The sequence below is a fragment of the Thamnophis elegans genome, chromosome 15 (assembly GCF_009769535.1).
Source record: "Thamnophis elegans isolate rThaEle1 chromosome 15, rThaEle1.pri, whole genome shotgun sequence".
Lineage (NCBI taxonomy): Eukaryota > Metazoa > Chordata > Lepidosauria > Squamata > Colubridae > Thamnophis > Thamnophis elegans.
Window position 1 is genome coordinate 3,065,168 of NC_045555.1, and position 25,896 is coordinate 3,091,063.

At 42.3% G+C, this 25,896-nt stretch overlaps 1 protein-coding gene across 1 annotated transcript in view; it reads left to right on the forward strand.

The window, feature by feature from the left end:
* GNB1 (G protein subunit beta 1) overlaps nucleotides 1-25,896 on the forward strand; it is a 56,998-nt gene continuing 31,102 nt past the window's right edge. The window contains exon 1 of the mRNA XM_032231880.1: nucleotides 1-611. The gene's annotated coding sequence lies outside the window, so the exon portion shown is untranslated. The remainder of the gene's footprint in view (nucleotides 612-25,896) is intronic.

Genomic DNA, 25,896 nt, shown 5'->3' on the forward strand with positions numbered 1-25,896 from the left:
CAACTCACCCCGCCCGCCTGTTTGCCTGCCTGCCTGCCTGCCTGCCTGCCGCGCCCAGGCGAGACGCCGCTGCTGCCTCCGCTCTCTCTCTCTCTTTTTTTTTTCTCGTCCCTCAAACCCTCTCGCGGCTCTTCCGTCTTCCTCGTCTCCCCCCGCCCTCCTCACACCACCACCGCCTCGACGACCGTGAGGACTGCGCGCGCGGACCGGCAGACCGGACGGACGGCGCCCCCCGAACGTGCCCGCCCGAGCGTCTTTTCCTCCTCAGCGGGGCTCCCGTCGTCGTCTCTTTTCTCTCTCTCTCTCTCTCTCTTATTACCCCCCACCCGCCCGCGCGCGCCGTAGTTGCGGTGCTTGCCGCGGCCGCCGCCCTCGTTCTTTCCCCCGGCGGGGGTCTCGGCCGGGGCCAGCGGCCTCCTCGGCCTCCCGCCTCGCCGCCTTCTCCCCCCTTCGTCTTCTTCTGCTTCGACGTCGCCCCGGAGGCGGACGGGGAGAGCCGGGAGAAGGTCGCCCGCGGCCGGGCAGCCGGGCCGGCGGGGGTCGCCCGGGGGCGCCTGAGGAGAAAGGAGGAGGAAGAGGAGGAGGAGGAAGAGCAGCGGCCGCCCAGGAAGGTGAGACTGGAGGGAAAGGACGTTGTGGGGGGGGAGGTTGACATTATATAGCACCCCCATCCCATAATATCGCTTCTCTTCCCTCAGCGCAGCGCCCCCAGACCCCCATTTCCCCCTCCCCTCAAAGCAGGGGTCTTTCCTCCTCTCACCCCCCCTCAGTCTGCCTCCCCCATCCCATAATAAGCCCTTGGCCCCATTCATTCCTCTCCCCTTGCACCCCCCTGGAAATCCCATAATAATCTCCCAGCCAGCCTCAAAAAACCTTAGGCCATTTTGCCCCCCCCCCCACTCCTTCCTCCCCCCCCCCAATTCAAGCGCCCGCTCCTGCCCTCCCCCCTTCCTTTCCCCTCCCCCCAATTTGGACCTCAAGGAAACCCCCCTTTCCCCCCATTGAATCCCAGGCACTGCATCTCTGTTGGAAAAACCCCCCCCCATTTCTTCCTGGAAAATAATAATTACAATGATATAATATGATATATGATATAATATATGATATAACATATATGATATAACATATATGATATAATATAATGTAATATATATGATATAATATGTTATATTTATATAATATACATTATAATAATTCAGTTGACTCAGTTTCATGTTTAATGAATAAAAGATATAATAATAATAATGAAATTTGTGACACATTTTTAAATGTTCATTTGACTGAGTTTCATGCTTAATGAATAAAAGAAACAATAATAATAATATCATCATCATCCAGGGTTATTTATTTTTCTTTTCCTCTGGTTCAATCCGCCTCTCTTCCTCCCCAAAGCTCCCTCACATTGAAATGCAAGCTGGATTAATTTCAGTTGATCAATTTCAATTAATCAGTTATTTTCCCTCTTTATTTCCAAAAACGCAACAACTCCTCCCCCCCAAAAACCCCTAAAACGATGCTTGGGTCAGCTTAGCATCTAGGCTGATATTCGTCTGTGATCTATTTAATAAATCAGATGCTAATCTATGGACTATATGTATGTGTATGTATTATATAGGAATCTATCTATCTGTCTATCATCCATCCATCCATCCATCTATCTAGCTATCATCTATCTATCTATATCTTTCTATCTTTATCTGGACCAAAGCATGGACTAAATATATGGACTAAAGTGCTCCCACCAGATCCCATCACTGCCTCCCCATGATCTGATCAAGACCTATAACTAGGGGCCCCTTTTCCTCCTCCCATCTTTTGCCCTCTCCCCCAATGACCCCAAATTGTTCCCCCCTCTGGACTACCAACCATAATTAATTTCATTTCTTCATTTTTAACAGACTTCAATCCTGCCCTTTGAAATTTTATATATATATATATATATATATATATATATATATATATATATATATATATATATATATATATATATATATATATATATATATATATATATATATATATATATGCCTTGTCCTTTTTTCTGGAGAGGGCGTCTCCTTATGGAAATCCACCAGCCAGACACCCACCCCCACTCTCATTTTAGCCAAATCATGCTCCCCTAATTTTATTTTATTTTTTATTTTTATGTTTTTAAAAAAGGGGGCTCTCCCTTCTCCTTCAGGCCCACCTCCCCTTCCTATCCTTTGCTCTCTTTCCACCCCAAGAGATTGTCTTCTTTCATTTTTAATTCCCTGTTCCTTTTTTTTTTAAAGCCTCCCTCCCTCCTCCCTGGGTGACTAAAATGTTCTTTCTTTCTCTTCTTCCCCCCTCCTTTCCTGTTTTTCCCCTCTTCTCTGGCCGCCACCATGTCTTTTCCTCCCTTTGGCCATTTTTCTCTTTCCCCCCCTCCTGCTACTTCTGCTTTTCTTCCCCTTTTCAACCCCCCCCCCCCCAAAACACAGAAGCAACCCTTGAACATCCTTTCTCTAACCAGTTCCCCTCCATTTTGCTCTCTCTCCTCCCCGTAAAATCTCAGAATTGTGGTCCTCTCGGATCCCTTCTTTCCTTCTAGGGAGAGGGGGGAAACGAAGACCAACCTTTTCCCCCCCTCCCCAGATTGCTGACATAGGGAAATCAAGAAATCCACACCGCCCAGGCCACCCCCTTTTTTTCATTGTCTCCATCATCACTGTCCCACCCATTTCGGAGCATCAGGGAAAGGGGAGTAGGCAGAGATAGGAGGGGGGGGGAGAAAGAGGGGAGGGTCTTTTCTGCCCTTTGAAAAGGCAGGAAAAGTGGGAAGGAAGAGGTGCCAAACCACAGGGGAGGGGGAGCGCAGAGGAAAAAAGAGATGCTTGGAAGAGATTTTCCAGAGTATTATCTGCATTTGGTATAATGGTGGAAGATTTGATTGCTTGAAAAGGAACTGAAACCAGAGCACTGTTCTTAAGTTTTGGCTGAAGGAACAAAAAAATGGAAATGTTGCTGCTTCCTCTCTTCCCATGGTAGGAAAAAAATGCTTTGTGGGGGGGGGGCGCAGAGGGGGTGAGAAACAGTGTTTTTGTTGCTGTCTTAATTGTGCAATTTTAACTGTCTTTTTTTTTTAAAAAAAATCCTTGTTTAAAGTTGCTGCTTCTCTGTTTTGATAGGCATTGTGTAATTATTATTATTTTTTGCCATCAGCGTTTCAGCTCTTGTTGGTTGCTAAGGGGATGCGGAAGGCTCGTTGTTGTTTTTTTTAAGGCTTTTCTGTTGTTTTTTTTTAAGTGGCAGTGCAAATTCGGGAAGGTGGCTTTTGGGAGGGGTAGCAGGGTCTGGTTTAAAAAAAAAAAAAGCTCCAGCTTTTTAAAATGAGGGGTGGGGAGAAAAAAAGGCTGGGAGTTTTGCATGGCTTTAAAGAAACGGTCAATCTGAAAGGAAAACAGATTTCTTTATTAAAGAAACGCCAAGGAGAAAACGGCAATGATCTACAGCCCTGGCCCAGGCTGCCCATTTGTCATTTCTGACAATTAGCTAAAAATTTAATGTGTGTGATCTTTTCACCACCATCTCTTTATGTAGAAAGATTGAGAAGTCCTGGGATCGCCTCTTCGCTGCTTTAGACATGCAGGTGTTTCTTTTGCCATTTTTCTATTTTAAAGCCTTCCTGAAAAAAATGGGAGCCAGCAGGTGGCTGGCAGCTTTTCGGGATCCGGGGGTGGGAAGGAAACCTAGAACCCCCTCCCCTTTAATTGAACCCTCAATTCCTCCTCCTCCTCTTCCTTTTTTTCCTGGGTCTTTTGAGTGTGCAACCCGAAAAAAAGGGCTGTGACACTTTTTTGTGATGCTTTCCTGACCTACCCAAGCTTGTAAATAAAGCACCTAGTTGCATCTTAGCTTGTTCTCTCCTTTCTGTGATTTATTTTATTTTTGGAGAGGAAGAATTGAACGACGTTTCAGTCTCCGCACGTCAGGATGCGTGTGCTTTACATACCCTCGCCCATGGTTTTTTTTTCCCCCTTTTCTTTTCCTCTCTTCCCCCATTTTTTTCTTTTTTTTCTTTTCTGGAAATGAATGGATGTTTTGTGCTTGGAACCGGGCAACTGCAACAAGATGGCGTTTGCAGGAAGCCTCCTCTCTCTGCGTTTTGCAACTCCCCGGCATCTCTTGGCCGCTTCTCTGCCAAGCTTTCAATCTCGCAGCTGGAGAGAGTTTTCTTTAACTTTGATTTCCCTCCCCCATCATTGACAGATAGTGCTTTGATTGGGAATTGACAAATGCTCTGGTTGTGTTTTGTTATGTTGTTTTTTTTTTTAAAAAAACTTTCATTTTCCCTCCCCCCCCCCTTCCCAGTTTTTTATTAGCCATAGGTTATTGGGTGGAGTAATTGACTAAAATTGTTACAGACTGGATAACAGATCAAAGGATGAAGGATGGTAGGAAGATTAGACCCAAGTATCCCTTTACCAAAAGGTTCTGATTTATTTATTTTGTAAAGGCTACCTTGGTTTTGTGTAAACCATTTGTACATCTGTAAAAAAAAAAAAAAAAATCTCCTGCCAGTAATGTTTCTGTAAACAGCAGTTTACCTGAAATTATCCCATAAAATAAATTTTGGTAGCTAAAAATCTTGTTTTGGTCACTTTCCCCAAATCATATTTGATCTGTTGCTTTATTGGGAAACCATTAAATTCAGTGGGGCCTTATCTGCTTAAAATAAAGCCCAAATTACTATTATTGGACTTAAGTGTCAACAACAGAGTTTAAACAAAAACTATTCCAAAATATTCTGCCTTTATCTGATGATTGGGTTTATATTGCTGCCCTGAATACTTTGGAAGAATGACAGGTGGAATGGAATTGATAGTCTTAATTTAAAAATCCAACTATTACAATTGTATGGGTTGGGATTCCCAGCTTATATCTGAAGATTCATTAAGACAAAATAAATGTTTATTTAGTAAATCTAAATCCTGAACTTTTAATAGTGCTGTAGCCAAACAGTCAGCAAAGGCAAAACTCATCTAATTGAAGCAATATAAACAAAGGCAATGTTTTCTTGTTTTTTGTTTTAAAAAAAGAAGGCTTAAAATAATCAAGCATTTCTGGAATAATTTAGATACGGTTGAATATTTATTTTATTGTAGTTTGATCTCCTGTTTAAATATGAAACAGATTAGACATGCGTTAACACAGCTTTTAATGACATAAATCGTTTTCAAGTTCAGTTAACCAAATATTTTACCGTAGGTTCTGAAACATTACGGATCAGTAGGAGAGAAGCATTGATTAAAAAAACTCCTTTTATTAGATTTGAGTTTGGAATCGGGTTTACTGTTTCTCTTTCTTTTTCTCTCCAGTACTTATTGATTGAAGTGTACTTTGCATTGTCAATACAATGTCTACATGCATATCTTCGTATTTTCTATCTTCCTGGTTTTGGCCATCTAGGCCCAGGCACAACCTAATGTTGTGGGTCCCCGATGTGCACGACTTTCTTCCTATTTTTTTTTTTTCTGTAGCTCTTTGGTCAGCTTGCAGCAAGCAGTGTCCAACATACAATTGTGTACAATTGCCTGTGTTAAAAAAATCTAATTGAACAATGCTTTGCAACAGAAGGTTGTCTCTCTAACCTAATGGGTCGGAATTGTGCTAGATTAAAAAAGGAAAGCAAGAGAGTTGGGTTGGGTACATATTTTGGGGGGTTGCGGGGGGGGGACTAAATGAACAATAAATAGGCTGTGGTGTTTATTCTGCAGGCAGTCCTTCCCTTTAAGGAGTGACAGCTGACAGTCAGCAACCAGCTTTGTAAAACACCAGGAAGTTAGTTCCTCATTGCATGAATAGCAAACTTCGAGGTGGGGGTGGGGGGAAATACAATTTTTCAAGCTCAGGGCCCGGGGAAGAGATTGTGAAGAGATCTAGAAGTTGGGTTTTTGAAAATTGCCTGTTCTTCAGATGCCTGATTCAGTTACTACCCATGTAATGCAATTGGTTTCATTAATAATGTCTACCCACCCCCCACCCATTTCTCTCCCCTCTCTCTCTGTCTCTGTCTCTCCTTGTGAGAACTTTTTTTGGCCAAATAATCATGCTTCTCCAAAGCCCTGTAGATTTCCTTGCCTGTCTGTTTCAATTGGCTCAGATTTCAGTCCCTGAATAGGATTAAATTCTTACTGTCCATGGATTTTGGCTTTGCTTTAATGGATTGGTAATTGATATTCTCAATTTTAATATCCAGATGTAGCTGTGTGGCGTTGTGGATTGTTTTCAGAGTACTGCTAATGCTGGTCTGAGAGAGAGACGGGGAGGAAAAAAAAGAGGATGGAAAATCTGGGATAGCAGAGTTATGATTTTTGCAGGGGAAAAGGGGGGGGCAGAATCCTCCATATTATTCACTCCACCAGGAAGTAAAAGGGATAATGGGAATTAAAGAGGCATGTGCTTCAGACAGCCATTACCTTGAGAACATTTTGAAGCAACTTCAGAGCAGCTGGCTTTTAATATTTTGAGTGTTGAATTGTTTTTATGTGGGTACTACTGAAGTGGTTGTTACAAGTGGATTCTAAATAGAAGGGCAGTAGGCAACAGGAAGAGAGGGAAGGAGAGAACAAAGGAGAAAGGAAGAGGAAGATAAAGAAAAGAAGGAAGGGAAAGAAATGAGAGGAAGATTGGAAAATGATGAAAGGAGGAGAAAGGAAGGGAAGGGGAAAGGGAGGGAGGAAGAAAGGAGATAGGAAAGGGGAAAGGGAGTGAGGAAGGAAAGAGAGAGGAAAGGGGAAAAGAAGGGACGAAGGTAAGAGGGGAAAGGGAGGGAGAAAGGATGGAGAGGGGAAAGGGAGGGAGGAAGGAAGGAGATAGTAAAGAGGGGAAAGGAAGGAAGGAAGGAGAAAGGAAAGGTGAAGGGGAGGGAGGAAGGATGGAGAGGGGAAAGGAAGGAAAGAGGGGAAAGGGAGGGAGAAAGGAAGGAGGGGGAAGGGAGGAGAAAGGAAAGAGGGGAAAGGAAGGGAGAAAGGATGGAGAGGGGAAAGGGAGGAATGAAGGAAGGAGAAAGGAAAGAGGAAAGGGAGGAAGGAAGAAGAAAGGAAAGAGGGGAAAGGGAGAGAAAGGAAGGAAAGAGAAAAGAAAGGGAGAGAGGAAGGAGATAGGAAAAAAGAGGGGGAGAAAAATGATAGAGGCAGGCAGGAAGAAAAATAAATGTGTGGTAATTCAGGAGAGGCTTTGTTGAAAGAGAAATCCCCAAATGAATTTCTTGGATGATAAAAGATCAAAATCATGACTCGCCCAAAGACTAGCCTACCATTATAAATAAGAAAAAGTCTCCTATTAGAAGAGAATATGTGACTAGAGATTAAGAGAAGGGAAAAAAACTGCCCTTGGATTTTATTCTCTTTATTAAGTTGAAGGCCTGTCCAGGATCATATTATATCAGCTCCAAGCTTGACTCTGTCATCGTGACCCAAAGCTGGCAATGATTGTTTATGCCGGTGTTTCTCGACACACACACCCGCCTCCACTTGAAGGCATGTGGGACTTCAACTCCCAGAATTCCCCAGGGCTGGGGAATTCTGGGAGTCGAAGTCCGCACGCCTTCAAGGGGCTCAAATATTGAGAAACACAAAGAGGAGCTTCTGCGGCTTGATCCGCGCTGCGGAATTGGGACAGAGGTAACAAAATGAAGACGACAACATTGGCCGTTGAGCTCATGATTTCCTGGCTTCTTGGAATCACTGCTCTTTTGAAAGGAAGCAAAGAGAATTATGTCCGGCTGCAGAGAAAGAAGAAGAGAGGCGTGGATTGAGAGTCTCTCTTGACTTCCCCCCCCCAAAGCAACCGTGCATTTGGCTGGCCACAATCCCATTCCAACACACACACACACACACACACCACACCTCTCTAGTAAAACCCCCATCTCATTTTCCTTTGTTGGCCAGCTAGCATTTTTTTTAAAGAAATAAGCTAGGGAAATGACTAATTTGGGAGTCTTCCCTGCCGAGGCCTGCCAGCTGGGGAATTCTGGGAGTTGAAGTCCACACATCATCTGCCCTGGTTGAGAAAGGCTGGGAAAATAACTCCAATTTCTAGGGTAGAATTTATAGAATCCCTCTTAGTTGTTGGCTCATTTGAGTCTCATAGACGGATGTCTTGCACAGGCGGTCCTTGATTTATAACAGTTTTGACTTAGTGGCCGTTCAAAGTTACGATGACACTGGAGAAAAAGTGACTTATGACTGTTTTTTGGCCATTACAATATTCCCATGGTCATATGATCAGTTGGCAACGGACTCATTTCTGACGGTTGCACTGTCCTGGGGGTCATGTGATCCACCTTTTGTGACCTTATAAGCAAGGTCAGCGGGGAAACCAGATTCACTTAGCAACTGCAGTGATTCACTTAACAACGGTGGCAAGGAAAGCCTTGTAAAATGGGGCACATTTGCTTCACGTTTCACTTGCCAACAGAATTGTTGGGTTAAATTATGGTCATAAGTTGAGGAGACTACCTGTGCTTGCCTGGCCTACCAGTTGAAGACAATGTCCCCATTGGTAGCAGAAGAAAAAAACCATTTTTGCTCCAGATAATTTTTGATTATCTATTAGCCTTTTGACTCTAGATACCGTATTTTTTGGAGTATAAGATGCACCTTTTTCCCTCAAAAAAGAGGCTGAAAATCTGGGTGTGTCTTATACACTGAATACAGATTTTTTTGCCTCCTGAAACTCTGCCCCTTCCCCAAAATGGCCATGCATAGCCTTTAGGAGGCTTCCAGAGTGCTCCTGGGGGCTGGGGAGGGAAGAAATGAGAGAGAAACGGCCCGTTTTTCACCCCCAGCACCCCCAGCACTCTATAAGCTTCCTAAAAGCTGTCCATGCCCCTTTTTTGACAAAAAACGGGCCTGTTTTCATGAAAAATGGGCTGTTTTTTGCTTTTTTCCCCCACCCCACCCCCCAGGAGCACGCTACAAGCTGCCTAAGGGCCATTCATGCCCTTTTTTGGAAAAAAAAAGGGCCCGTTTTTGCAAAAAAAGGGCCATTTTGGGAAGTTTGCAGAGTGTAAATTTTTTTAAAATTTTCCTCTTCAAAACCTTGCTGCGTCTTATACCCTGGTGCATCTTATACTCCAAAAATACAATTTTTTAAAAAATTGACAATACAATATTGACCCAAAAACCACCCCGTCTTAATAAGAAGACGCATATCAAGATAAGCTAATTCCATTATCAACTGATCTGCAAGTTAGAACAACAATTTTGTCGCTAGTGGCTTGAAGGCACGTTGTATGAAAAGATGAGTTCATATTTTATCTGACCGTGGGCGGTGCGATTTTTGGTTTTCCAATTTGTCCCCACCCCCGCATGAGGTTCAGAGAGGTTAGGTGGGAAATTCAGATTTTATTTCTCCCCCTAGCAGTCTGGAAGGAAGAAGATCTGCACCTTTTGATACAAGTTTTTTTTTTAAAGAATGGTTTTTTAAAAATTGCTTTTGCCTATGTCTTCACCTTGAACAAGGATTATATAGAACTGTCCATAAGTGAGGGGGGGGGGACCTGTCTTAGTTTGGATCACAGAATGGAACTGAAAGTATGTCTGACTTTTAATTAAGTTGGGCTACCAAGTTAAACTATGCAAAGCAAGGCATACGGTATTTTTTTTTTTAAAGCTAGGTTAAAGTCAGCATTCTTTGACCAAATGGATGTTTGGGGCCAGAGGAATAGAGATTTCAGGTTTTTTCCCATGATACTTTCCCCATCTTTTGCAAATTTCAGTGGATAACTTGGAGAAAAGAAAGATTGTCTAGAATTTGGGCAGATAGAGGAGCAGATATGAATGTTTAGATAAATATCAGATTCCCCCCCCCTCCTGAAATAAGAATTTGTTGCTGCTGTTGTTGTTATTGTACTTTATTCATTAAACATGAAACTCAGCCAACTGAACATTCAAAAATGCATCACAAATTCTATTGACTGGTACTAATGGTTGATATGGGTTGCTGCCAGCATCCTAGGTATCCACCAAGTACCTTCTTAAAATATATGTTGTTGTTGTTGTTATTGTTATTATTATTAGTAGTATATACTTTATTCATTAAACATGAAACTCAGTCACCTGAACATCCAAAAATGCATCACAAATACCATTGACTGGTGCTAATGGTTGATACGGGTTGCTGCCAGCATTCTAGATATCAACCAAGTACTTTCTTAAAATATATGATGTTACTATTATAATTATTATTATTATTCAGCTCCCTCAAATATACAAATTAGCAACAGCACCATTCCTGGGATTAATTTCCTTTTTCACTTTTGCCCATCACATAGGATGCTAAAAATATGCGAAGTGCCTTGGGTATGTGTGTGTTCACTTCTTTATACGCACACAACACAATATTGCATGGTTCATCCAATAGGTTGTGTTATGGGAAACATCTTTACATACACAAAAGCTATTGGTCGCTAGCTCAGCCTTGGTGGTTCTGATTGGTAGCCGTTCTCTTGGGATTTTTAAAAAGGATGCTTTCTCAATGTTGCTTGGAAATATCAAGATATGATCCGAGGTATTTTTGTAGACTAGATAGCATGCATTATAATCTATCCTTCAGGTTTGAGTGTTTATTATTATTAAGAAGGCCCAGCCTTCTTAAATAAATGACTTCTTAAATAAGTGACTCTTGTGATACATGAAAAAAAAAAGAAAATTATAACTATGAATCCAGGAAAATGATTAATGGTTGATAAACTCCTCGGAAACTAGGTATTGATGGAAGTTGTTGGGATTTGTCATGTTCTAAAGTCTTTACCAGTTTGATAGCATTTTGTATCACAGATATATTTTCTTTAGATGTGAGAATGTAAAAACGTGAATATGAAAATCCCCTCATTGTTCAATGATTCCTACTCAGTTTTATCCCTCCCAAAGCATCGGGGGGGTCATATAAACAGGATAAAGCGTAGAATATCTGTAGCTCAGGACTGAGTCCTTCATGCTCTCTCTGAGCTTGGTCGTTTCCTTGCAGACATTTCATTACCCAACTAGGTAACATCATCAGGGTTAGTAAAAACCAAGAGAGCCCCACAGAATAAAGCATGGAAGCCACATTATGCAGTGAGCACTGGACTCCACTTTATTCTAGCGTGAAACCCATTTGCATTATCCAAGACAAGTGCAAATTAGGGGGCTAACAACCGAGAATAGGGAAAGGGAGAAAAGCTTAGCATGGCCTAGCTGGCAAACCCTGCAAGCCACTTCCTGTTTAGAGCAGGTGTTCCCAATTCTCAGCTTCCTGTCATGCAGAAGGCTTCTGTGTTAAGTGTGCACATGTGAGCATGTGAAAGCAGAACCAACTTGGCTTTGAGGGTGGTAAACCTAAGGGGGGGGGGGAGGAAATGATGGCCCTTTTGTCACTGGTGGACTTCAATTCCCATGGCTGGCTCAGGAATTCTGGGAGTTGTAGTCCACATCAGGAAGGGGCCATCGTTTGATTTAAGTGGGAAACTATCCACTTCTCAAATCCTAAAATCAAATGTCTAAAGATCCAAGAGAGATGGTTGATGGAAGACTTCCGGAAAAACCTCCATCGATCTGGGATATTTTAGTCTGGGATATCCTTCGTGGTGTTGGCCACCAAGACTTAAAAGGCCTCTCCTTAAAACTCTATGATACTCTGACAAACATCATTTCCTTCCTTCTGATTAGCAGTGAATGTCTTTAGTTGAAGGGAGGAGAAACACAGTTACCTAACATTGCATCATTCAGGTTCCAAAACAGTAAATTATTTTCCACACAGAAAGGTAGTTTATCAGCAACAGATGCAATAAAAATTGAGCTGGAATCAACAATGAGCCAAAAAATACATGCAGGCACTAGGTTGAAATTCCCAAGAATTATTAAATTCCCAAGAATTATTATTCTCATGTTTTGGAGATTATACAATTGCTTAAAAAAAAAGCCGAACAAATGTTAAAATATGCTTCCTATTTCCCCCCCCCTCCCAGAAATGTAATCATAAAACAAGGTTGGAAGATTTGATGGCACTTCTTTTACAGATCCTGAATTATTATTTTTTAATAGGAGCAATCTGATTAGTAACATCAACATAATTGAGTAGCATGGAAGGAGGAGTTATTTCAAATTTCACAGATATGCCTGTTGGTTCAGTAATTGTTAGAGGTGTCCTCAAAAGAGATTCCTATCAGTTCACATCAAGTGCTTTACCTTTTAAATAGAATTTATTTCATGTGTTAAATTTTACTCTGGGAAACAAAATTCCTTTTGCATTGCTTCATAGTTCCTACGAATGTTACAGCTTTGCTTTTGCAAAACAGGACAGGGAAAATATGATACATGCACTTATAATTTCACCCCCCCTCCCCCCAAAAAAATTCTATGAAGCTGGGAGGGCACCCATTGTTAGTCCATTGTACCAGGGTGTGAAGAATTTATCTCTTTTTTAAATAGTTGGATGAGCATTTATTATTTGGACAGCCTTATTAGCCATTTGGATTGTTTCTATTAATTTAAACTAAATTCATTTAACTTCCCTTCTCCCTCCCCTTCTCATTATCCAGTAAAATGTCTAAAATGCTAATAATCACAATTCGGATTTAGGATGCAGATTTTGAAGTTTTAAGGATTTGAGGGAGAAAAAAAAAACCCATTCTCTCCATAAAATTATAAGACCTGTTCCTCAAAAGACAAGAGTGCAGATTTCACAAATAATTAAAACTAGAACTGATAAGCTGTGATAATAATAAAGCCTGCACTTAGCACATAGAATATAGAGATAATCTGCCTATAAAAATTAAACACAATTGCCCCCAGCACTTCCTGATATCAGTTGTCAATTATAATGTTCTACAGCCTCTGTACATCACCTTAAATTCTAATTACTCTACAAGAAGGGGCCCAAATCACCTCTATTCTTTTAATTATTCTATATTTACAGATGGCAGGGCAGCTATCCTATAGGCAAACCTGTGGCAGATGTTATCCAGCATTTCTCATCTTAACTCTGGTTCAAACCTTCACAGGAGGCCAACCTGAAATAAGAAAATTGGACTCTTTTAAAAGCATGGGTTTAACCCATTAGGAGGGCTTTTCATCTGTTTCCCACCCACCCCTTGCACGAATGTTACCCAACTGCCTTCATCGGTTTTGCACAGAGTGTATTAATAAAAGGGTAAAAACTCAGCTTTTCAACTCAGCATTGAGTAAACCTCTCCCTTCCCGCGCCTTGCCCCTTCCTTCCAAAATACTTCCACCAGTTGCATAAACACAGGATGTTTCATTTCTTACAAGAACAGGGCCATTCCCATAAATGGCGAGCCTCCTGGCTGGGCTGCCCGGTTCACCTCTTTCAGAGGCTCCAGAAAAATTCCCTCGAACAAATGAGGGTGTTGGGGGGGGGGGAGTGTTTTTGGCGCCTGCATTTCTTTTAATCGCTTGGGGGGGAGGGGTTTCCCTTGCAATCAAGAGAAAGATATCTCAGATTGACCGAAGGGGTGAAGTGTTGTCTTCAGAACATGCCAGATTACCTAAGAGCCATTGCATGGAAACTAATAGAACACAGAATCATACCCTGTTTTCCCAAAAATAAGACCTCCCCAGATAATAAGCCCAGTCGGGCTTTTGAATGCTAAAATAAGCCCTCCCCTAAAATACTTGAACACATGTGCAGCCGGTTCTTGCCATTTCCTAGGGGAGGGGGGCAACATGCCCCACGCACCCCACATGTACCTGCCACCCATACAGAACGGCCTCACCGAGGCCAATCCCTCAAACCCTAGTTACCACACCCCTTCTCTTAGTGGCAGCCGCAAAAAGAGCGTCAGCCACAGCAACACTAGGGCTGGCGAGAGTGTGTCAGAAACAGAGACAGAACTGATCTGCGGGCCACGGGCTGAGGTTAAGGGGCCTCCTGCACTTCAAAAGTAATAAGACCTCCCTGAAAATAAGGCCAAGCACTTATTTCGGGGGTCTAAGGAAAATAAGACCCTGTCTTACTTTTGGGGAAACGCGGTAGGTCTGGAAGGGACCTCAGGGGTCTTCTAGTCCAGCCCCCTGCTCAAGGCCAGAGACCTTACATCATCCCGGTCCAATCCTTTCTTGAAAACCTTCAATGATAGACCACTCATGGAGGCAAACTGTTCCATTCATTAATTGTTTTCACTGTCAGAAAACTTCCTTCCTTCCTTCTAGGTTGCGTCTTTCTTTTAGAGATCCATAGAGTAGTCCAAAATAATTTTCCTGACTTCTCACTTTAGCGACTTATGACACAAGAACATCTTCCCACCATTGTGGTTTCTGTTTTCCCAGTAGCATTTCACCCTGGGTGGATAACGCACAGGAAGGGGAAGCTACAGGTTCTCCGACTTCTTCTCTTCATAAGCCCATTCCATTTCAAAATGGCGGACACCTTGGATGGCGTCATTGGGACTACAACTAAAATGTCATTCTATTTCCAAATGTTATTAAGGACCTTTTTTTTTTGCCTTATGTCGATGAGAAGTAGAGTTTTTGGTGACAGTGATGTGCGAGCTATGCTTACAAAGCCACTTGGCACAATGGAGTTGAGTAGATAAAACACACACAACGGATGAAGTCGATTGCAGTTGGTACTCTCTTTCTCCTTCTTTAATGTTGTCCATATGTTCTTGTTCAAATCCACGCATCTTAAAAGTTGACAAGTTTGGGAAAACATTGATTCAGATTGATTCTTCTTTACAACTTTAAGTTTCTTTTTAGGCAAAAGGAAAAGTGAAATCCAGTGTGTATTTCTTCTAACAAGAACCATACTCACCTGCTCTTGGGTTCAGTAACAATGAACTGTTTATCCTCAAAGTGAGGGGCCGCAAATGTGTGTTATTGAAAGACTAAAAGGCCTTGGTATCACACCTTATTGAAGTTTCTGGGACCAAACGATCATTAAATGTAGAGACAGACAGTCTGACATTTAAGGAAATGGTCTGGAGGGGCTTGAAAAGGGGAGTGGGATGTGGCTTAATCTTGGAGAGATATTGTGTGTCATCCCCAAATATTAGTAAAAAAATGGCCGACATCCACAGTAACAGCTTTGCTCTGATTTTTTTAAAAAAATGGTTGAATTAGAAAAAAATATATTCCACGCTTGCTACACAATCAACCAGCTGTTGTGCCACATCTGGCACAGCCAAGAGGTTGAAGTAAGCAATTTATCCCACATTGCTTCCGCTTTTTTGAGTCTTTCTGTGCAGTTCTTTTAAAAAAATAATAATTAATGAAGTCTATTGCTTTTGGCATTTGCTTCCCAGCCTCGTGATGCTGGTAGCTGATATAATGATTCTTTCAAGACACATCTCTGCAGAGGACGCCTCCCAAAACGCAAACGTATATCAATTCTATTTAGAGGTGGTTCCTAACCAGCCATTGAGCAGTGCAATGCACTGACCCCAGCATTCTTTTTCACTGTACAAATTAAACAGTAAGGGCGCTTCTACAATTTTTGAGTTTTAATCCAACTTCGTATTTCTCAGCTGGATTCCTGTTTTCTTGTACATTTTACGTCCCTCGGTGCATCTGTGCCCGCATGTATGTTTTAAAAGATGATGCAAGAGGCAGGTGCCTGTATGTTTAGTTCAGGAGTTGGCAACCTTAAACACTCAAAAGAGCCACACAAAAGTCCTAACTGGAAGCCCCCCCATTCAATTCTGAAGCCGACCAGAAGTATGGTTCCCCCACCATAGAGCCTCCTCCTACTGCGGCGTCCTTTTTTCCTCTACCTGTCCTAACTGAAAGCCCTATCAATTGTGGAGCCGACCAGCGACGGAGCCGCAGCGGATGGACGAAAGAGCCACATGCGGCTCCAGAGCAGCGGGTTGCTGATCTGTGGTTTAGTTGCTCTGTTATATTATATTCTCTCTAGATGTCTCCCAATCTAGAATTTGGTCTGTAACTCTCTTGTATGAATTGCTTAGAATGACATAGAATCTGAAGAGCCTGAAGGACTCTTGAAGGTCTTCTAGTTCAACCTCCTTATACCATCCTGGACAAATGGTTGCCCATACTTTTCGGGAAAACCTCCCGCGATGGAGCCAACTACACTAATGGGTTATTGTGAGGAGCCATGAAGAGAAGAGATATTTGGGGAAAGCTGATGTGAGATGCCTCTGTGGTGGCAACACTAGAATACCAGAATTGGAAGGGACCTTGGATATTTTCTACTCCAGTCTCTACTTGAAAGCATCCAGTGTTGGAGCACACATAATGTCCAAAGGCAATTCGTTCCACTGATTAATTGTTCAAACTTTCAGGAAATTTCTCCTTAATTCTAGGTTGTTTCTCTCCTTGGTTAATTTCCACCCTTTGCTGCTTCTTCTCCTGCCTTCCTTTGGAGAATAGGTTGACAGCCCCCCTCAAATATTGGAAGACTGCTATATCATGCCCTCCCTTGGCCTTCTTTTCATTCGACTAGACGTAGGAGAATGTTGCGCCCAAACGATGCAAACTTGTTTCCCTCCCTGAAAAGTACAGCGATGTGCTTTTTGATCAGATAATGATAATAAGTGTGCGTGCTGAAAGCGAGCGGCAGAACGTGGAGAAAATCCAAGCCACGCGATGACACAGAAAAGATTTGAGTGAATGTGGTGTGGTCTCAAACTGTACAAGCTTCAGGGTGTGGCTTCCTTTTTTGTTCTGATTACTAATGAAAACTGGAAAGGGATTGTGAGGTGTGTGTTTTTTTTCTGTGTTAATTTCATGCCGGTTTCCTTCCTCTGGGTTTTTTTTTATTATTATTTTTTTTTAAACCTTGCAACCGGGTAACCAAGGGGGAAAAAGTGTTTATTTTTACAACAATGTGGGTTAGTTAAGATTTATGTTATTCAAATGCTTAGTCATTACTTTACTGTTGGAAATAATGCCATTTTATCTGTTCTGTTCCCTTCTTCATTTGCCATGCATCAGACACATTATTGCTTTCATCCCATTCTAGTTATCATGCTGTTAATCGGCCCAATAAAACAATGTGTTCCTTAAAGAAGCTAACACAGAGTGGTTAAAAAGCTGAAGATTGCAGTTTATGGATATGCAATCTTGTCTGTACATTCTGTGTGTGTGCAGAATGACATAATATACCGTACAAGCAACAATCAAATCCCTTGTTTGCTTTAAAATATTAGAAGCTGAGGAACTATTAACTGCTAGTAACATTAGCTGGAAAGTCCCTAATACAGCTCTTACCCTAATGGTAAAACTACATATTTAAGATAAGTCACTCCAACCAACCCTAACACTAATTTACTCCACGGGGCTGCAGAATGAATATGAGGTGCTTTGGACAACATAAATACTAATTCTGTGTGTATAAATATTTTTGTGTCCTTTTCTAAGCAAGCAGGCAATATAGTCGACTTAGCCCAAATCCAAAATATGGATAGCATGTTGGGTTAATATTGTACTCCCTTCGCTGGACTTTAGTATCATTGCAACCAGATTGGCCATTTTTCATTTTAGACTACTTTATTCCAGTTTCATTTTATCTTGTGTTTTATCCAATTCCATTTTAAATTGCTTTGATCAAATTTTAGTAATCAGCTAGTGCCGATAACCCGGCGTTGCCCAGTTATTTATTTATTGGGGGAAAATGTCCGGACCAAACATAATTTCTAACGTTGGATATTCCCCCTTCCCAGAGGGAGACTCCTTGTGGAGTACTGTGCAGCCGTTACCATGGCAACTTCACTGCTCTGTACAGTAGAAGCCATTTTACGGCAGTACAGTAGAAACTATTTCAAGGCATAACAGGCTGTATGGTAACAGAACACACAGCCCAGAGTGTGTTAGGGGTATTTTACACCCACAGTATTTGTTTCCAGAGGGTAACTCATCTGTGTACCAAGTTTGGTTGAAATTGCTCGAGGCGTTCCAGAGTTAATGCTGGAACATACACACATCCATTTATATAGATATAGATATATAAATTTATAGATATAGATATAGATAGATATATAGTTTCTGGAACTCTGCACTTTGATATGGCCCAAGGGCCTAATCAATAAATAATAAATACAGAATTCAAATTTGCCTTTGATCGAAGAAATTCTTTTTTCTTCCTGAGCTTTCAATAATATTACCTGATTTCTTAAACCTTCATATATATTTTTAAAGTATTTGACTTAATTTGCATCCTATGACAACGGTTATTCAGAAGGGCTTGATAAAGCCCGATTATTATTATTATTATTGTTGTTGTTGTACAATTGTATCACAGCGGCCAGTTGTTTCACCGGATTTGGCATTGGTTACTAGTCGGGCCCCACCCAGGGGCCTAGGACGTCGTAACGTATTTTCGTAATATGCGTGCAGATCCAAGCAGTGCGGCTTTTTGCATTTGACTGATGGTGATTTTGTCAATTTTTAACTGTTTTAAATGTAATTCCAGTGCTTTTGGAATAGCACCCAGTGTGCCAATTACCACTGGAATTACCACTGCTGGTTTGTGCCATAGTCGTTGAATTTCGATTTTTAAGTCCTGGTATCTTGCGATTTTTTCATGTTCCTTCTCGGCGACCCTGCTATCACCTGGTATTGCGATGTCTATGATTGTGACCTTATTTTTCTCAACCAGTGTGATGTCTGGTGTATTATGCGCCAGTATTTTGTCGGTTTGTATACGGAAATCCCACAAGATCTTGACCATCTGATTTTCGGTGACTTTTTCAGGCTGATGTTCCCACCAGTTTGTTGCTGTTTTAATATTATAATTTTTGCACAAATTCCAATGGATCATTTGTGCTACTGAATTGTGCCGCAATTTATAATCAGTCTGCGCGATTTTTTTACAGCAGCTGAGTATGTGATCAACAGTTTCATCAGCTTCTTTGCAAAGTCTGCATTTGGCATCATCAGAGGATTTTTCGATTTTGGCCTTAATGGCATTTGTGCGGATAGCTTGTTCTTGCGCAGCCAGGATTAGTGACTCTGTTTCTTTCTTTAATGTACCTGTTGTTAGCCATAACCAAGTTTGTTCACTGTCCACTTTATCTTTTATTTTTTCCAGAAATTGGCCATGCAGTGCTTTGTTCTGCCAACTCTCCATTCTTGATTTTATCACATCTTTTCTGTATTCTTGTTTCGTCTGTTGGGCCTTCAGTAGATTTTTGTTCTTTACTTCGATTAATAGATGTTCTTGACTTTCTTTTAAATAATCAGCCAGTGCATGTTTTTCTTCTTCAACTGTTTGCTTCACTTGTAATAATCCTCTGCCACCTGATTTTCGGGGCAGGTACAGTCTATCAGTATCACCACGTGGATGTAAACTGTAGTGCATTGTCATTAGTTTCCTGGTTTTTCGGTCCAAAAGGTCCAAATCAGCTTGTGTCCAGTTAACTATACCAGCTGTGTATCTTATAACTGGTATTGCCCAGGTATTTATGGCCTTGATTGTATTTCCACCATTATTATTATTATTATTATTATTATTATTATTATTATTATTATTATTATAATTAATGGAAGAAGTAGCAATTCTAGCCGTGCGGGTTTCCCAACAGAAAAACACCTGGATTTGTACCAGGCCCATAAACCACTTTAAGCTGCAGACTGGATGAACAGGTAGGTATGACATGCGCCTCTCTGGAAACGAAAATAAACACGTGAGGTTATTCACCAGCCTAGGAAGAACTAACGGCTGGTTTAGTATCTTGTTTTTCATGCTATTTTTCCTCCCTGCCCATGGTAAACAAGGAGCGAGGCATTGGGAGTTTAATTGGGGATTTTAACTCACCGGAGGGTTGATAGATGTTGACAAAGGAAAGCTCTGGGGATTAAGGTAATGAACAGTAAGTTCTGCACTTAAGAATGAATAAATATATAAGCTAATTTTGCGTATATATGTATATGTGCAAAATCAACTTGAAATCCATGAGGAATTTGGTTTAAAGGGCTGCACTTTGGAAAAACCTTTGGAAACCTAACTAACAGCTAGCCTGTGAAAGTACAGGGTCTTCTGGAAAATTCCCCAAGGGAAGGAAGGATGGATATACACCTGGGTGCATATTTGTTTAGGAGCTCGCTAGCCCAACTGGTTGCCTAGATACCTTTGCCCCCAGCATCTCTTGGGAGGGTGCATATACAGGTAGTCCTCAGCTTATAACAGCTCAGTTAATGACAGTTCAAAGTCACAGCGGCCCTGGGGGGGGGGGAAGTGACTTAGGACCATTTCCCACGCTTAACGACCATTGCAGCATCCCCGTGTTCACCCGATCCAAATTCGGACGCTTGGTAACTGACTCATTTTTATGACAGTTGCAGTATCTCTGGGGTCACGTGATCCCTTTTGACCACCTTCGGACAAGCAAAGCCAATGGGGAAGCCAGATTCACTTAACAACTATGAGACTAACTCACCCACCGCAGCAATTTACTTAACTACGGCAAGAAAGGTTGTAAAATGGGGCAAGACTCACTTAACAACTGCCCCAGTTGGCAACAGATTTTGGGCTCGGTTGTGGTCGTAAGTCGAGGACTAGCTGTATTCAGGAGAAGTGTTACTTTAAATAGGCAGAGCTCCACCACTCGGCATAAGTCTGAATGTTATTCAAAAGGAATACAAAATTATCTCTCTTTTTTTGGACTCATAATCTATTCAGTGTCTTTCCTTAACCTTTGGGATCCTTCATGTTAGAAAAAGTTTCTCCGTGTACCATGAATCACGGCGATTAAACATGTGCAAGGGGGAAAAGGGCACCATGTCTGGGGTTGCATGCAGGTTTTGCACTGATGGTGTTACCTAGATGGGTAACGAAATATCTGCAAGAAAACCACCAAGATTTAAAACATTTAGATTTTTATGGCACCCGCAATGGAACTGTGGGATCATCTGAATCAATTGTGGCTTTTCTTCCAAGAGACACATTGAGTTGAGCCCCCCAAAATATTTTCAGATAGCAGAACCAGCTGTGTATCCTTTCAAGGCAATAAAAAACATATAGAGGTTGTCCTTGACTTACAACCACAACCATAAGTCACTTTGTTCAGTGCTGTAGTAACTTCAAATAGTCACTAAATTTAATTGTTGTAAGCGGTGGCAAATCTAGAGAGCACACTAAAAAGCAGAGGCAACACCTTGCCAACAAACATGTGTCTAATCAAGGTGATGGTTTTCCCAGTTGCCATGAATGGCTGTGAAAGTTGGACCATGAGAAAGGCTGAGCGCCAAAGAATGGGGGCCTTTGAACTCTGGTGCTGGAGAAGAAGACTCCTGCATTGAGTCCCTTGGACTGCAAGGCCATCCAACTGGTCAGTCCTAGAAGAGATCCACCCTGACTGCTCTTTAGAAGGTCAGATCCTGAAGAGGAAACTCAAAGACTTTAGCCACCTAATGAGAAGGAAGAAGGACTCCCTGGAGAAGAGCCTCATGCTGGAAACGATGGAGGGCATAAGAAGAAGGGGACGGCAGAGAAGGAGATGGCTGGATGGAATCACCGAAGCAGTCAGTATGAGCTTCAGTGGACTCCAGAGGATGGTAGAGGACAGGAAGGCCTGGAGGAACGTTAACCATGGGGTCGCGATGGGTTGGACACGACTTTGCAACTAACAACAACAAAGCCAAGAGCTACCTGGCCTTATTAAGCTGCCTGGTTTTTACTCTAGTATCAGTTGTTAATTTTCACTCCTGAAAAACTCACCCATTGGGGTCGAAGGGTTAACACGCACATTGGGTGTTAACGGTGTTTTCCAAAAATAGGGCTGGAATTCTCCTGTTCTCCAAACCGTCTTTTGTAGTGAAGACATCCAGATTTAATTAGATGCCAACACCCAATAACCTAAAGCAACTTCCTCATTCCAAAATTGAATCAAAGCTTTTGCCTTCTACCCGAGTCTTAGCATTTGGCAACATCTCGTACTACGTTATGGGATTATTCCTAGCAAACGGTATATACAATCCAAGAGTGGTGTGGTGGCCTAGAGGTGGAGCTCTCGCCTCACAATCAGGAGGCTGTGAGTTCGATCCTAGGTAGAGGCAGATATTTCTCTCTCTTGGGCACAATGAGAAATAGATCTGCCAAACAAAACTCTGCATCGGTGACAGGAAGGGCATCTGGCCAGGAAACACTCAGCTCCATTCAGTTGCCCAAGACTCCACCCTGCAAGGGTCTTTATGGGGTCTTTAAAAGATGACGATGAAAGGGTGTACAGTCCAAACTTCAGTTGATTACTTGGAACAAATACCTTTTCTTTCACCCTGCTTCCCTCCTCCTTTTTTCCTTTACATTCTTCTGAATGCTGCTGTTTGGGAGTTCTTTCTTTGGGGTTATCATTTCACCCGTTGACCTGCTGCAATCCACCCTTCCCCTCTGGTTTTGGATATGTAAAATTGCCGGAGACCAATTTTGCTACCTTCCACCCTGTCTAAACAAAACCCCATTTTATTTTGCATTGTAAACCCTGCACCATCCTTTAAAACTCTTCATGGAGAATACCCTGCCTGGACACCTGTACCTGGAATGTCATATAACACCAAAACCTGAAGCTTGCTGGCTGCCTCTTTTGAACTTCAGTTTTGGATTGTTTCCATGAAATCTCTTCCGGATTGAGCAGTTCCTTTCGGCGAGCAAAATCTGAATTCAAATGGGGCCTTCGTAGAGGCCTTGCCTGCATGCGTTAACACCCAAAACAGCCTTCTAACATGCAGCTGTGCCATCAAATCGTTTGCACTGGAACACTCGGTCCAAACCAGTAATTTGGAGAATTGGGTTGTTCTTGGCAGGGCCTTTCAACACCCTTTGAAAAATTTAAAGGAATTGAAAAAGTGCTGCTTTGTTCAAAGACAATTCTTTCTCCCGGGCTTGGGGTGGGGGAGGAATTCCACAGCTCTTAAAAGCTTCAATATTGAAGTGAAAGTTGAACACTTTTGAAAGTTGACTGGTTTGTTTGTTTTATCATCGCCTAGAAGATGAGAGGGACTCAAACGGCACCATTGCTAATGTAGTTATTTTTTGAGATGGTGTTAAAGAGAGTTCTAGATTACTGTTGGCAATAATCCATGGACCCATAAGGTAAAGGTAAAGGTTCCCCTTGCACATATGTGTGAGTTGTTCCCGACTCATCTCCGTTTCAAAGCCGAAGAGCCAGCGCTGTCCAGACGTCTCCGTGGTCATGTAGCCGGCATGACTTAAACGACGAAGGCGCACGGAACGCCGTTCCCTTCCCACCAAAGGTGGTCCCTATTTTTCTACTTGCATTTTTTACGTGCTTTCGAAGTGCTATGTTGGCAGAAGCTGGGACAAGTAATAGGAGCTCACTCCGTTACGCAGTGCTAGGGATTCGAACTGCTGACCTTTCTGATCAACAAGCTCAGCGTCTTAGCTACTGAGCCAACGCATCCCTAGTCAATGGACCATAGAAGATGCTATTATCCTTCTGGTCAGAAACTGGATGAGAACAATCAAATCAGTGAAACAGAAGTTGCCTTCAGAAGTTGTGAGTGCTCCATCACTCAGGCTTTTTTAAAAAGAGACCGGACATAGATCTGTAAGGGACCTTGGAGGTCTTTTAGTCCAACCCCCTGCTCAAGGAAAAGACCCTAGACCACCTCTCTGGAATGGTATAAGGTCTCGTGCTTGAGCAGGAGGTTGGGCTAGAAGACCTCCAAGGTCCCTTCCAACTGTTTATTCTTCTGTTAATTTTTACAAAATTTGCAATACATCTACGTGACCCCTTGAGATGTAAAAGCAAGCTAGCTTTCTTCTTAAACACACTATATTTTTTAAAACATATTCTGTTGCCACAAATGATATGCGGTCAAAATGCCATTTTTGGATATATTTTATCTGCCAGATCTTTGGATAGTTGGATCACCTACAAGTTGAATGCATCCTTTGTATCTGGTGGGGGGTTTACAAATAGTCCTTGACTCGATTGAGCCAAAAACTCTCATCGCTAAGCTAGACTGTTATTAGATTTGCCTCATTTTAGGGCCTGTCTTGCCACAGTCGTTAAGTGGATCACTACAGCTAAGTTAGTCAGATGGTTGTTAAGTGAATCCCTGTTGACTTCGCTTGTCAGAAGTCCCCAAAAGGCGATCCCATGACCCCAGGACACATCAACCGTCATAAGTCCCTGCCAGTTGCCAAGTGTACTGAATTTTGATCACATGATCACAGGGGAGCTGCAACAGTAGTAAGTGTAAAAAAACAGTCAAAATTTGCATTTTCCCGTGCCGCTGTAACTTCGAATGGGCAATAAACAAACAGTTGCAAGTTAAGGACTACCTGTAATTTAGTAGTGTTGTGTTGGAATTCTAGACTTGGCTTCCAAATACTAGAGGGCAGTGATAAAAAGTCTGAATTTGAGATATTAATTTGTAGATTTACCCTGCCATCACTTGGATGATTTGGTAATCCTTCCTGGTATCTGAAGAAAAGAGAAATCTTTTGAGTGTTTGGTTTGGAAGAGACAGTTTTGGGAGGGGGAGAAGAGGAACAGTTTTGTGCCCCCAAAGAAGGGGGAAAAGTGTGTTCTCTCTTTGTGTCCTTTGTCTCACAACCCAGAAGAAAAGCATCTGAATGAGGCATAACACAGTTAGAGTGATCACTCAAGATATATGATCCGTCCTGGCAGCTGAATTTTGTCAAACCAGTATTAGAGACGACCAAAGTGTCAACATGGCCAATAACCACTAGTAACCATAGTTTCATCCTTGAGATAATCCGTCAAGCGCCGGGGGGAATCAGGAGATCTGGGTGGTTCAAATGACTATAAAGATTTATTGCAAGCTTAAGCTCTCTACAAGAATCTGCCCAACTAACAGTGGAGGGAAATGAGCAGGAGATAAGAAAGGCACTCAAGATCTGTTGCAGGCACGTAGGGACTCATGACGCGTTTGACCCCCTCCTTTGGCTCAGGCTGCTCATCTACACAACCTCTGCTATGCAGACACGTCAAATCCTTCTATTCCCCCCCACCCCCCCAAAAAAAAACATTTTCCTTGTCTACTTCCTCTCCTGTCCAGCTAATATACAGTTTCTGGCCAAAGCTCTTGTTCTCTCTAAGAGACGCTCCCCCACCCTTCCCCTGCAACCAGAACACCAGTAATAACTGGAAACCAGTTTAAAAAAAAAAGAAATCCGTGTTGGAGAGAGAGAGGCTAAGAATAAAATATGACAAGACAGGCACAATCTGCATTTCAGCTCCCTGGGATGGCTTGAGCAAAGTATTGCAGAGTTTGGAGTCAAGAGTTTTGCTTTCTTTAAAACAATGATTTCCTTTTGTTCTTCAGCTCTGCAAAGATGCAGCCTTACCCCTTTTCTTCTTCTTCTTTGCTGCTAAGACTGAATGCTAAAATTACAGGCCTGTTGCCACCCCGCATTATGCCCCGCGGAGCGAAAATAGCTTTCCTTTTCTTAAATTTTCCAAATTCCAGTGGCATTGTTTCACACCAGCATTTAGCTGCGTGGACCCGTCTGTGCGTTGAGCGAGCTTTCTTTTCACGGGAGCCATAAATAGCTTTATTTCTTGGGTTGGAAAGAGGGATTTGACTGCAGGAAAGATGTTTTAGGCGGCCCTCGTACTTTTGACCTGGCAAAAACGGGACCTCGCCACGGTCTTCCGAGCTGGCCAGAAATGGCCTCGTTTGCCGTATTTTTATTGATCATTTATGGGACGTAGTAGCTCAGTGGCTAAGACACTGAGCTTGTCGATCAGAAAGTTCGGCAGTTCGACACTCCTGATACCTCAAGCCAGTGCTTCTCGGCCCTGGCGTTTTACAGACGGGTGGACTTCAACTCCCAGGATTCCCCAGCTGCCTGGGGAATTCTGGGATTTGAAGTCCGCCCGTCTGAAAACGGCCAAGATTGAGAAATACTGAATTAAGCTGTAAACCAGGGGTCTTCAAACTTTTTAAACAGGGGGGGCAATTCATGGTTCCTCAGACTGTTGGG